Genomic DNA, 11,118 nt, shown 5'->3' with positions numbered 1-11,118 from the left:
ATGTATGCTTAGATCTTTAAAATTACACAACGGATTTTGATGCGGTTTTTTATTTTAATAGATAGATTGATTCAAGAGGAAGGTTTATATGTATAATACATGCACAATATAGCAGAGTAACACTGATAATTTCAAAGATTTATAAGGTAATGTCGTAAATAAACACATTTTTTTTGCGCTTCCATTGCAAATGCTGGCTTAACATTACGAGATAGATAAAAATAATGTACTACAGTATTGTAAACCTTAAAAAGGTCAAAGTCCGCAAAAGTATATCTCTATCTCTTAGGGATAACCCACAATAACAATTTTTTATCCTTAACTTTTTACGAGAAACAATGGCTTATTTTCGAAGCGATTTTAAGCAGTACAGCATTAATCCGTATCCAATTAAGTACCTTAAATACATTGTGCACTTAATGTAGATCAATATGTCCCCTAACAGCATGTAATTTAATTGAATATTTTCCAAGATATTACAGATTTAAAACCCCGGGGCATAGCGGTTTGTATTGTATTGTTTGTATACCACCCACTCATCAAATATTCTACCGCCAAGCAGCAGTACTCAGTATTGTCGTGTTCCAGTTTGAAGGGTAAGTGAGTCAGTGTAACTACAAGCACAAGGGACATAACATCTTAATTCCCAAATGGTAGCACATTGGCTATGTAAGGAATTGTTAATATTTCTTACAGCACTATTATCCTGTTATCATTCTCCGACTGACAATGTCATTTTTTAACAACAAAGTTACAATAAAGTACGTAGGTAGGTAGTTATATTTTCTTGATAAAAACGTGCGAAGCGGAATCAACGTGTGGTTAACTCGCACGAACGTTTCCGTATTTGGACTCGCAACCAAAACACCTATAGGACATGACGAACATACCAGCCAGACATGCGCGCTCGCGATTTCCCTCGCCACTTGCCTTGCGATTCGACGAAAGTATGGCTGAGATATTATGTTTAAAGCAGTTCAATTATAAACGGTTGGGACACCAAATATCATCACAAATTACTTCACATAATAAAGTTATTAAATGTTTTAATAATAGTCTATATTAATAATTATATTTTATTATATCTATATAAACATCATCATTATACATAATAGGATTAATTATGAAAGGTGTTATAACAATATAATTAACAATATTGGATTATATTCCGTTTTAATTGACATTAGTTACGATAGCTAGTGATTAAAAGTTAAATAAATGGCGCTTAACTGCGAACAATATTTGAATAATTTAACGAACTTACATTTTAATTAAAACTGCAGTCGTTATTATTACATTTTGTTAACTTTAATTAATTATTTTTATATAAATAATATTGTACGCGCGAGAGATGAGTGGATTGTATCAGATGCATAGATAGGGATAGGTTTGTCGACCTTGAAATCCCGGCTTTTACTCTCGAAGACACTTTCTTCTCGGGAGCGCTTGGGCGCACACTCAAAGAATACGAGATAAGGGATAGGTTATTTGTACGATAGAAGGATAGTCTTTTGTAACACTAACTACTAATTTTAAATTACGTCGCACTTACGATACACACGCCGTCCCACGCGAGAAGGGAAGTACGTCATACGTCAAAACCATACATCAATAATAATTGACGTTTCAATATGTACATACAATAACCTAAATTACAGAACAAATATATGATATTATCTTCGTAATACATAATTGCGTACATGAATAAATATATATATTTTTTAAGGCAGTCATAACTAAACATTTTTAATGGAACGACTCATGGATTGAGCCCCCGTGCAGGCGAGTGCAATTGCTCAAAGCTCAAAGGATCCCGGACGCCATCTGAAAAATATAAATAATTACTATGGGGAAAGAACAACTAAATATATGGTACCAAAATTATTCAATAGAAATGTTATGCTAAGACAAAAAAATGAAATAAGCAGAAAACTGTTAAAGATTAAGTTAAGGGATTTGTTTCTCGATGAAGAAAAAATGTCGCCATTGTGATATTTAAACAAATGTATATGGGAAGTGAATACTGTATTATTATTATTTTTTTATGTAATAACGAGCGCGTCTCGCCGTTAAGCATACCGGCTTGGCGAGAACTTATGTTTTTTTTAAACTTTTTTATATAATAAATAAATAAAAAAAAAAAGACGGAGTTGGTACCGCTGATTTTTAGTGAGTATTCCAGTGCAGTTGGTGCCAATTCCTACCCTCCATATGTGAGTTATATGGAAGGAATGGAGTAAATCCATTTTTCCAGCGGAAAAAAGGATTTAAATTCAGGACCGCAAGTTGCGTCCTTATAACTGGACTAGTCAGTCAAACTCAATTTTTTAAACAAAAGAGTGATGCAGAGATCTTTCACTTATGACGTTTCATAATCTGAGTACGAAGAGATTTCAATCCTAATTCGCATTTTAATCGAAATATTCTTTTTTCAAGTAGGCTCATAAAAAAACTTTTGAATGTCATGCCACAGTATTGAATTATATGTAAAGCTACTTGCTAGTAAACATAATGAATTAATGAAAGAACCGATGGCCCAGTAGTTAGAACGCGTGCATCTTAACCGATGATTATGGGTTCAAATCCAAGTAAGCACCGCTTAATTTTAATGTGCTTAATTTGTATTTATAATTCATCTCGTGTTCGGCGGTGAAGGATAACATCGTGAGGAAACCTGCATGTGTTTAATTTCAACGAAATTCTGCCCCATGTGTATCCACCAACGCGTATTGTAGTAGCGTGGTGGAATTTACTACAAACTTCTCCTCAAAGTGAGAGGAGGCCTTAGCCCAGCAGTGGGAAATTTACAGTTTGTTACTGTTTTTTTTTTTTATGGCATTGGTTGGCGGACGAGCATATGGGCCACCTGATGATAAGTGGTCACCACCGCCCATAGACAAAGGCGCTGTAAGAAATATTAACCATTCCTTACATCACCTATGCGCCACCAACCTTGGGCACTAAGATGTTATGTCCCTTGTGCCTGTGATTACTGGCTCACTCACCCTTCTAGCCGGAACACAACAATACAGTGTACTGTTATTTGGCGGTAGAATATCTGATGAGTGGGTGGTACCTACCCAGACGGGCTTGCACAAAGCCCTACCACCAAGTAATGTAAATGTAAGTTTTTAAATGAATGCTCTTATATAAAGCTAAAGCTCTTATATAAAGTTCGATGTATTTGACCTTCGAATCTGTCATACACATAAATATATCGGGCTTAAGAAACTTTATTCATAACAAAATTGCAGTTCACTTACATGAAAAGTCAAAGGCGAATATTTAAAATTATGTAATAATAAAATGTATACAATTTTGAGAACGTTAAACAAGAATGCGATGTATTTTAGAAGATTCTGGAAATAAATGTTTTAGTGTACCGTTATGTAGTAGTCACAATGTTATATAATATACAAGTTTTCGATAACGGCTGTGCCCGCGTGTTCGCTTCGCCGTCGTGTTGGGTTGTTTCGTAAAAAAGTAGGTTTCAAGTTTGCTTCATACAAAATCACATCAAATTCGAATTCGGCTTAGTGACTTAGCGGCTTAGCTTAGAGCGAACATATAGACAAAGTTACTTCCGCAATTTTAACATTTTAGATGAGTTAGTACTTGTCAGCTTAGAGCAAGCCCACCTGGACACCACCCACACGTCACATTCTATCATTTAACAGCACCAACTCTATTTTTAAAGATTCATTTGTATTGAAATTATCAGGCACATAAGAGACAAAGGAAATTACATTTTATCGAAAACGGTTGGTTTCCCGAGAAAATGTGATATAATATTTTTTATTGGAAAATTTATGAGCTTTAAATTTAATGACTACATAATTGGGACCCTTGACCCTGGATAACTTTCTTAGCGGCACATGGATCAATGAGGACTTTTGGGATTTTGTCTAGAACCACAAAAGGAAGGTTCATCCAAAACTCTAGCTTTCCTCTTATTTTACCAAAGTTCGGTCTTTATTTTGTCTTTATTCACTGCACTAGTGTTGTGTAAAATAAAGTATAAAAAATACTATAAGGTAGACGATACACTGTCATAAATGATTTTGAAAAAAAATTGTTATTACCTCCTAGCCACTAACTGGTATCATTATACACGCACACTAGTAATGTAGAATGACGTTTCGCGTGTATTAGGCGTAGCTGTCACGCACACTAAGGTAATAAAGGACCTTTTGTTTTATTTTTTAATATGGCAGCCGCTGCCTCGTTAGTATACTGGCTAGATATATGGCCGCAGACATTTTTAACTTTGCCGTTTTATAAAATCGAATCATTCGTAAAAAATGCATTGGTAAAGAAGGCATATTATTATTATTATACAAGATTATATTGATAATGTTTGAATTTAAGTTATTTGGATATTGTAGCGTGATTTTATTTTTATTCTATATATATAGTACTAAAATAAAATTAGCCTAAGGTACTCCTTATTACATCCGCTATCTGCCAGTGTAAGTCCCGTCGAAATCGGTTCAGCCGTTTCAGAGATTATCCGGAACAAACAGACAGACTGACAAAAATTGTAAAAAATCTTATTTTAGTATATGTACCGCGTATACATAGATATGCATTTAGTAAAAATGGGTTATTTTAATATTACAAACAGACACTCCAATTTTATTATATGTATAGATAAATAGCGTGGAGCTAATACTAGTTGACTTTCAGGTAGAATATATTACATACATATATAATTGTATTTAACTAATATGACTTTGTGTTTTTGTGAAATGTTCAAAAAGAGTAACTACTGAGTTTCTTACCGGTTCCTCGCGGTAGAAACTGCGTTTCGAACCGGTGGCAGCTTCACTTAATATAGTTTGTTAAATGACTAACTTGAATAAAGTGTATTTTGATTTTGATCCCAAAAGCCCAAGTTTTCTCTCGAAATATTATTAGTAACTCAGCATCTGGAAATTGGACGTGTGTACACTCCCTTGCCTCAGAAAACACGTAAAACTGTTGGTACTGCTCCTAAACTCTTTTCAGTCGTGTTGGATATGCTCTCTCGTAAGATTGTTAGAATAAGAGGAACAGAGAGCGTATCTGTGTTTGCACACACACTTGTAAACTGTAATATGTCTTGCATAGTTAGCTGGTATCGCTTGAGATAGGCCGCCCATAGTCGTTTTATCCACCGCCTAATTTTATTGGTATTTTTTTATGAATAGATTTTAACATATCTTTAATAGAATATAACACGAGGTACAGTAAACAACTATTATCTCTTATAGCAAATTTTGGTAACAAAACTACTAGTTCATTGATTTTTAAAACTTTCTTAAGTCCAGTCGATTTCGCTAGCTTGTCCCTGAAGTTGCCTCCTACCAACTTCACGTTGCACAGTGTTGCCATCCGTTGAGATGAAAAATGACCGGAAATCGGATGGCGATAGTAATATATTTATAGATAAGTTCTTCACAAGTTATTGAATTAAACCCTTCTTACCATCTATAACGATTACGGAAACATTCCATTTTTAAAATAATATTATCAATGTCAAACCTTTGTCAAAATGAAAAATAAACCGTTGTGTTCTAAATTTAAAACAAATACGTTCTCCATTTCCAAACAGAATTAGAACATTTTGATTCACAATCAACGGCCATCGCCGTCCCTATTACAATCGAACAACGTCATCAGTATTTGTTTAAGCTAACTCTTGTTAGCATATTGTTAGTACACACCGTTACAATAATCCTGGTTTGTAAAATATACAACTACACGGGATAAACGTTTATTGTTTGATGAATACCAAAACCGCACAGCAAATCACTACTGCATCTATTTAGAATATTAAAGTAGCAAACGATGTTGAGAGTCAAGCTGGCTCAGTGGTTAGAACGCATGCATCTTAACCGATGATTGCCGGTTAAAATCAGGCATTTGTGTCTATAATTAATTTCGTGCTCGGCGATGAAGGAAAACATCGCGTGGATACCTGTATGTGTCTAATTTCAACGAAATTCTGCCACATGTGTAAAACAAACCCGCATTGGAGCGTGGTGGAATGTGCTCCAAACCTTTTCCTCAAAGGGAGTGTAGACCTTACCGCAGCTGTGGGAAATTTACAGGCTGTTAATGTATGTAATACGATATTATCGAGTTTATTTAAACAAACTAACCAAATAAACTAGAGTTAGAAATATTTTATTGTTCGGAATATTCAACAGTATTTTTTGAATACTGGACTTTATAGCTTTTAGACGCCATATTGAATCTCGTGTAACATCATATGTGTGGTTATATATATATATATGTATGTTGTTGTATTTTGTTATCGTGAAATAAATATTAGGTGAAATTTCAGAACCCAAGAAGCAATTCACAGTGTGAATGGCGAGGATATCGGCTAAGAGTTTATTTATATATTTCGTCCCTTACAATTGTACGCGATGCATGCCCATAGTTATTATGTTCCCATAGATATACTATATTAGGTGGTAGGGCTTTGTGTTAACCCGTCTTTGTAGGTACCACCCACTCATCAGATATTCTACTAAACAGCAGTACAAAGTATTGTTGCGTTCCGGTTTGAAGGGTGAGTGAGCCAGTGTAACTGCACAAATGACATAACATCTTAGTCCCCAAGGTTGGTGGCGCTTGTAAGGAATGTTTAATATTTCTTATAGCGCCATTTTTGTTGGTCGTCACTATTTGCTCGCCCGCCTACCTATGTTATAAAAAAAGATATTTAATCTAGATACAAGACTTAATCCCACAACCCATTTATCACGAGAAAACGAATAAACGGAAATACAATTTTATCATGAAATGTGACCGTCATAGAGGTGACCCTTACTTGATGGAAAAGTGGAAGACAAACAAAGATGAGAGAGCCCTTCAGTCACTGAAACATGTATCCACATAGGATCAAGACGAATCTTATTGAGCGTCAAGAGATAAATCGCCCCTACCACGTATTCGTCTACGGTTTAAGTTTTATAATTTACCATAAATAGAATTATCGTTTATTTCATTCACTTAAATTAAACTTATCACCAATTTTTAACGTAACAGTCTTTGCATTTTCGAGTTGAAACTTTTTTTTATGACAAAAGTTTGGGGGACGGTGAATGGTAAATCTGATGATAAGTGGTCTCCATGGCATATGACATTGGCACCATAAAAAAGATTTTTTACGGTGCCAATGTCATCCAGTCAGCCATTCCTTACATATTATGATATTATGTCCCTCCCCCTTTAAGCTGACACACAACATTACTAAGTATTACTGCTTGGCAGAAAAATATATGATGAGTGGGTGGTACTCACCCATTCTCTCTTGCACAAAGCCCTATTAACAACAAAGAATAACGTTTAAAACAGGTATTTACTTGCGGTTCCACTATTAAATAGAAAGTTATCGGAAAAAATTAAACCATGATATTGAAAATATTTTTCTTCATCCGAGGCTTTGTCCACGGGGTCAACTTTTTCCTGTTCCATTTCACTCTATGTTGCGATTATTAGATACCATTCCTGTCAGTTTGTTACTCAACCGTATAAATACAAAGTTGAGTCAACTATATATGTATATACCTAGACTTTAAATTTCGTTTTGACATATGTATCGACTAATGGGTCTTGAGTCCTCTGGATTTTTATCTTCTTCTGGTCCTTTTAGTATGGCGTAAATTCATATTATTATTTTCTAGGTCTTTTGTCTCTTTAGTTATCAGTCCTTCAAACTTCTTCCGTACACTAAATTATAAAGATATGTATTCTTAATGTATTATAATTCTTATTTCTAATCATTGATTATGTTTAATTTATATTTTAATACATATTGTACATGGTGAAACTACCTTTAAATAACCGAGAGCTACATTTGCCGAGATAATTTTGAAATGTTTTTTTTTTATTTGGTGTGATATCGTACCTACTGTTGGTTGTCCTATTGAAAATAAAATAAAATAAAGATATTAAAAAAAAAAAAAAACAAATCGAAAACCCCTATACACATATGATGTGGATTAATAATTTTAAAAGTAACTTCCACAAATTACTAAAGTGCCCATTAAAATTAAATAAAAAATAAGTTTAAATATAATCATGGATACTCGTGTTAGGGGTGACGTAGCAAAATTCGCTTGAAGTATCACTTCAGTCCATAAGAAACATACGTCGTTATGGATATTGGAGTCTACACGTATTATTTTGTCAAATACTATGTTAGAAATAATAATTGTTGGTATATTATTAATATTTGGGTTCGTTTCAAGCTATTATATTCTGCCGCTAAATAATAATTATAGCATAGCTAACATATAATTAGATTAAGTTGAAAATAGAACTGTTTATACATTATTGAGTAATGAAAGGAAGGGTAAGTAATGTTTCCTTAGAAATTAAGTTAACTGTCTCGTTAGAAATTAAAGAATATACCATGTGAACCATAAATCAAAATATACTTTATTCCAGTACACTTTTACAAGCACTTTTGAATCGTCATTTGAAAAACTATATTAAGTAAATCTATCACCGGTTCGGAATGTAGATTCTAACGAGAAGAACCGGCAAGAAACTCCGTAGTTACTCTTTTTAATTATTTAAAATACAAAGTTATGTTAGTTAAATACAATTATATATTCTGTTTGGAATTCAACAAGAATATAACCTCTGACATATGATAGTTTTATGGTAGTCTGCGAGTAATAGCGATTGATTAGTACTTATCATTCTTGTTAAGTACTTCTTTGAAGGTACGATAAACTGATTAGTTATTTTACTATCAATGTAAAAAATCAATTTTAGTATTAAAGTTTCTTTTTGGGCTCACTCACCTTTTAAACTGATCGATGTTAAAAAAAAAAGAATTGCATCAAAAAAGGAATTATTAGCAAAGTGAAGTTAAATTAATTAAGTTAAATTAGTTAAGTGAACTCATAAGTAAGACTCATAGGTAAGACTATAAATATTCGATGAAAATAAATCAATAACAGATATTATCAGAGAGATCAGGTGTACGAACAAAGACTTTGCGTTATTTACGAAGTACGAAGAGTAGCAACACTAGCTTCCCAATCTCTGGATGTTGCTGATATTTTTCTAATTTGGCCAACTTTAGAGTTCAACCCGGGTCCAAATAACGATCTACAATCGAACATTACATACATAACATTATCAGCCTGTAAATTTCCCGCTGCTGGGCTAATGCCTCCTCTCCCTTTGAAGAGAAGGTTTGGAGCATATTCCACCACGTTGCTCCAATGCGGGTTGGTGGAATACACATGTGGCAGAATTTAGTTGAAAGTAGACACATGCTGGTTTCCTCACGATGTTTTCCTTCACCGCCGAGCACGGAATGAATTATAAACACAAATTAACCACATGAAAATTCAGTTGTGCTTGTCTGGGTTTGAACCCGAAATCATCGGTTAAAATGCATGTGCTCTAACCTTTAGGCCATCTCGGCTCAAAAAAAAATGAATTAAATAGTCAAAAATAATTACGGAGCGTTTTTTAGTCATTAATAATTCGTTTATAGCGGTTTCAATATGCCTGATAGAGTATTTCAATATTTCTGTAAACTGATCATATAACAGCTTGAGTGGAGCTCTATGAGCTCTATTTGCTTATCACACGCCGTCACCCCCCAATTCACTTAACACTCAGCCGTAATGCGTTAATATCATCAAAACATAAAGACGGTCTGTCGGTCTGTATTTCATTAATAATAAAGCGAGCAAATAATTGCGTTCATTTGAGCTGCAATTAAAATTAGCTCAGTATGCACGCATTAAAATTGCATATGACTCGCTAAAAACTTTTAATAATGAAGTTTATTAAAAAATATATATTGCAGCGGTGAAAATTGGGTCCAGATTTTGTAAAATACCATGAAATATACCATAATATACCATAAACATAATGTGTAACTGTAGATGTGAGTTTTTTACCTGAAGAGATGTTTTATTTATTTCAGTAAGCTGAAGTTTTTCTGACCAAAAATCATCCAGTCACATGATCTATCTTGTTGGGCTTTGTGCATGCTCTCCTGGGCATTCACTCATCAGATATCCTATGGCGAAATAGCAGACTAGTGACGACGTATTCTGGTTTGAAGGGTAACTACAGGCACGATGGATCTTGGTTTCCAAAATTGGAGAATTATGCGCGATGTTAAGTATGGTTACTGTTTCTTACAATACCAATGTATGTGGAGTAGTCAGTGGTTAATACCAAGAAGTCGGTCTGCGTACCTATTGTATAAAATAAAACGCATGAGGTTAGGTTTAAGGGTAGGGGTGGAAAAAACGTAGTAGCTTGTATACTAGGCAATAAAATTATATTTTTCTAAAAACTCAATCACAAATCAGAGAGAAAATTGGTACAAAATCGGTCTCGTTAAAAGACATATCTCTATCAGACAATATTTAGCATGAAGACACACACACACAGCACACATGTTATAAAAATCTTGGTTTACTATTTTTTCTGTGAAAATATGAACACGGTTAAGTGGTGTGGTGAATTAAGGATATGCGATTGTGATGTTGAGATCCCATAATTAACTTGCTAATCTCATTTTCCATTTAGGAGTTGAACCCGTATTTAGGCAACTCGTTTTTCCCAAAAGAAACCATCCAAGAATGGCCATTGCAGGCAATGGCCATTGTTGGCACGGATAGTAAAGTGCCGTGCTCCGTTCATAACTCGTTGGAGCTCTCATCAGGGGGTAAAAGTAAACCTTAAAAGTAAGTAACAGAATAGTTTAGACCAAAATGTCAAATTCTTATAACTCCGGGCCAGTATAACTGGGTCATTCATTTTGAGTTATGCTATCTACTCGTTATGGAACAGCTGCCATCTTAAAAAATAAGAAATGAATAAAGTAAGAGCTAGTCAATTTTCGACTGATGGCTTCTCTCCTTGTTTGGAGCTTATTCTACCAAGCTACTCCAAAGCGGTTTGGTGGATTCACATGTGACAGAATTTAAATTCATGGGTTTGAACCCGCAATCATCGGTTAAGATTCACGCGTTCTTACCCCTGGGCCATGTCGGCTTGAAATATAAATATCTTTTGTTTATTTGTTTTATGTGCGCTCCTGAACCATTCTTTCGTCTTTAATGAAATTTTGACGAATTGTTCCGA

The sequence above is a fragment of the Vanessa atalanta genome, chromosome 26, assembly GCF_905147765.1.
Source record: "Vanessa atalanta chromosome 26, ilVanAtal1.2, whole genome shotgun sequence".
Classification (NCBI taxonomy): domain Eukaryota; kingdom Metazoa; phylum Arthropoda; class Insecta; order Lepidoptera; family Nymphalidae; genus Vanessa; species Vanessa atalanta.
Note: the sequence above shows the minus strand (reverse complement) of the source record.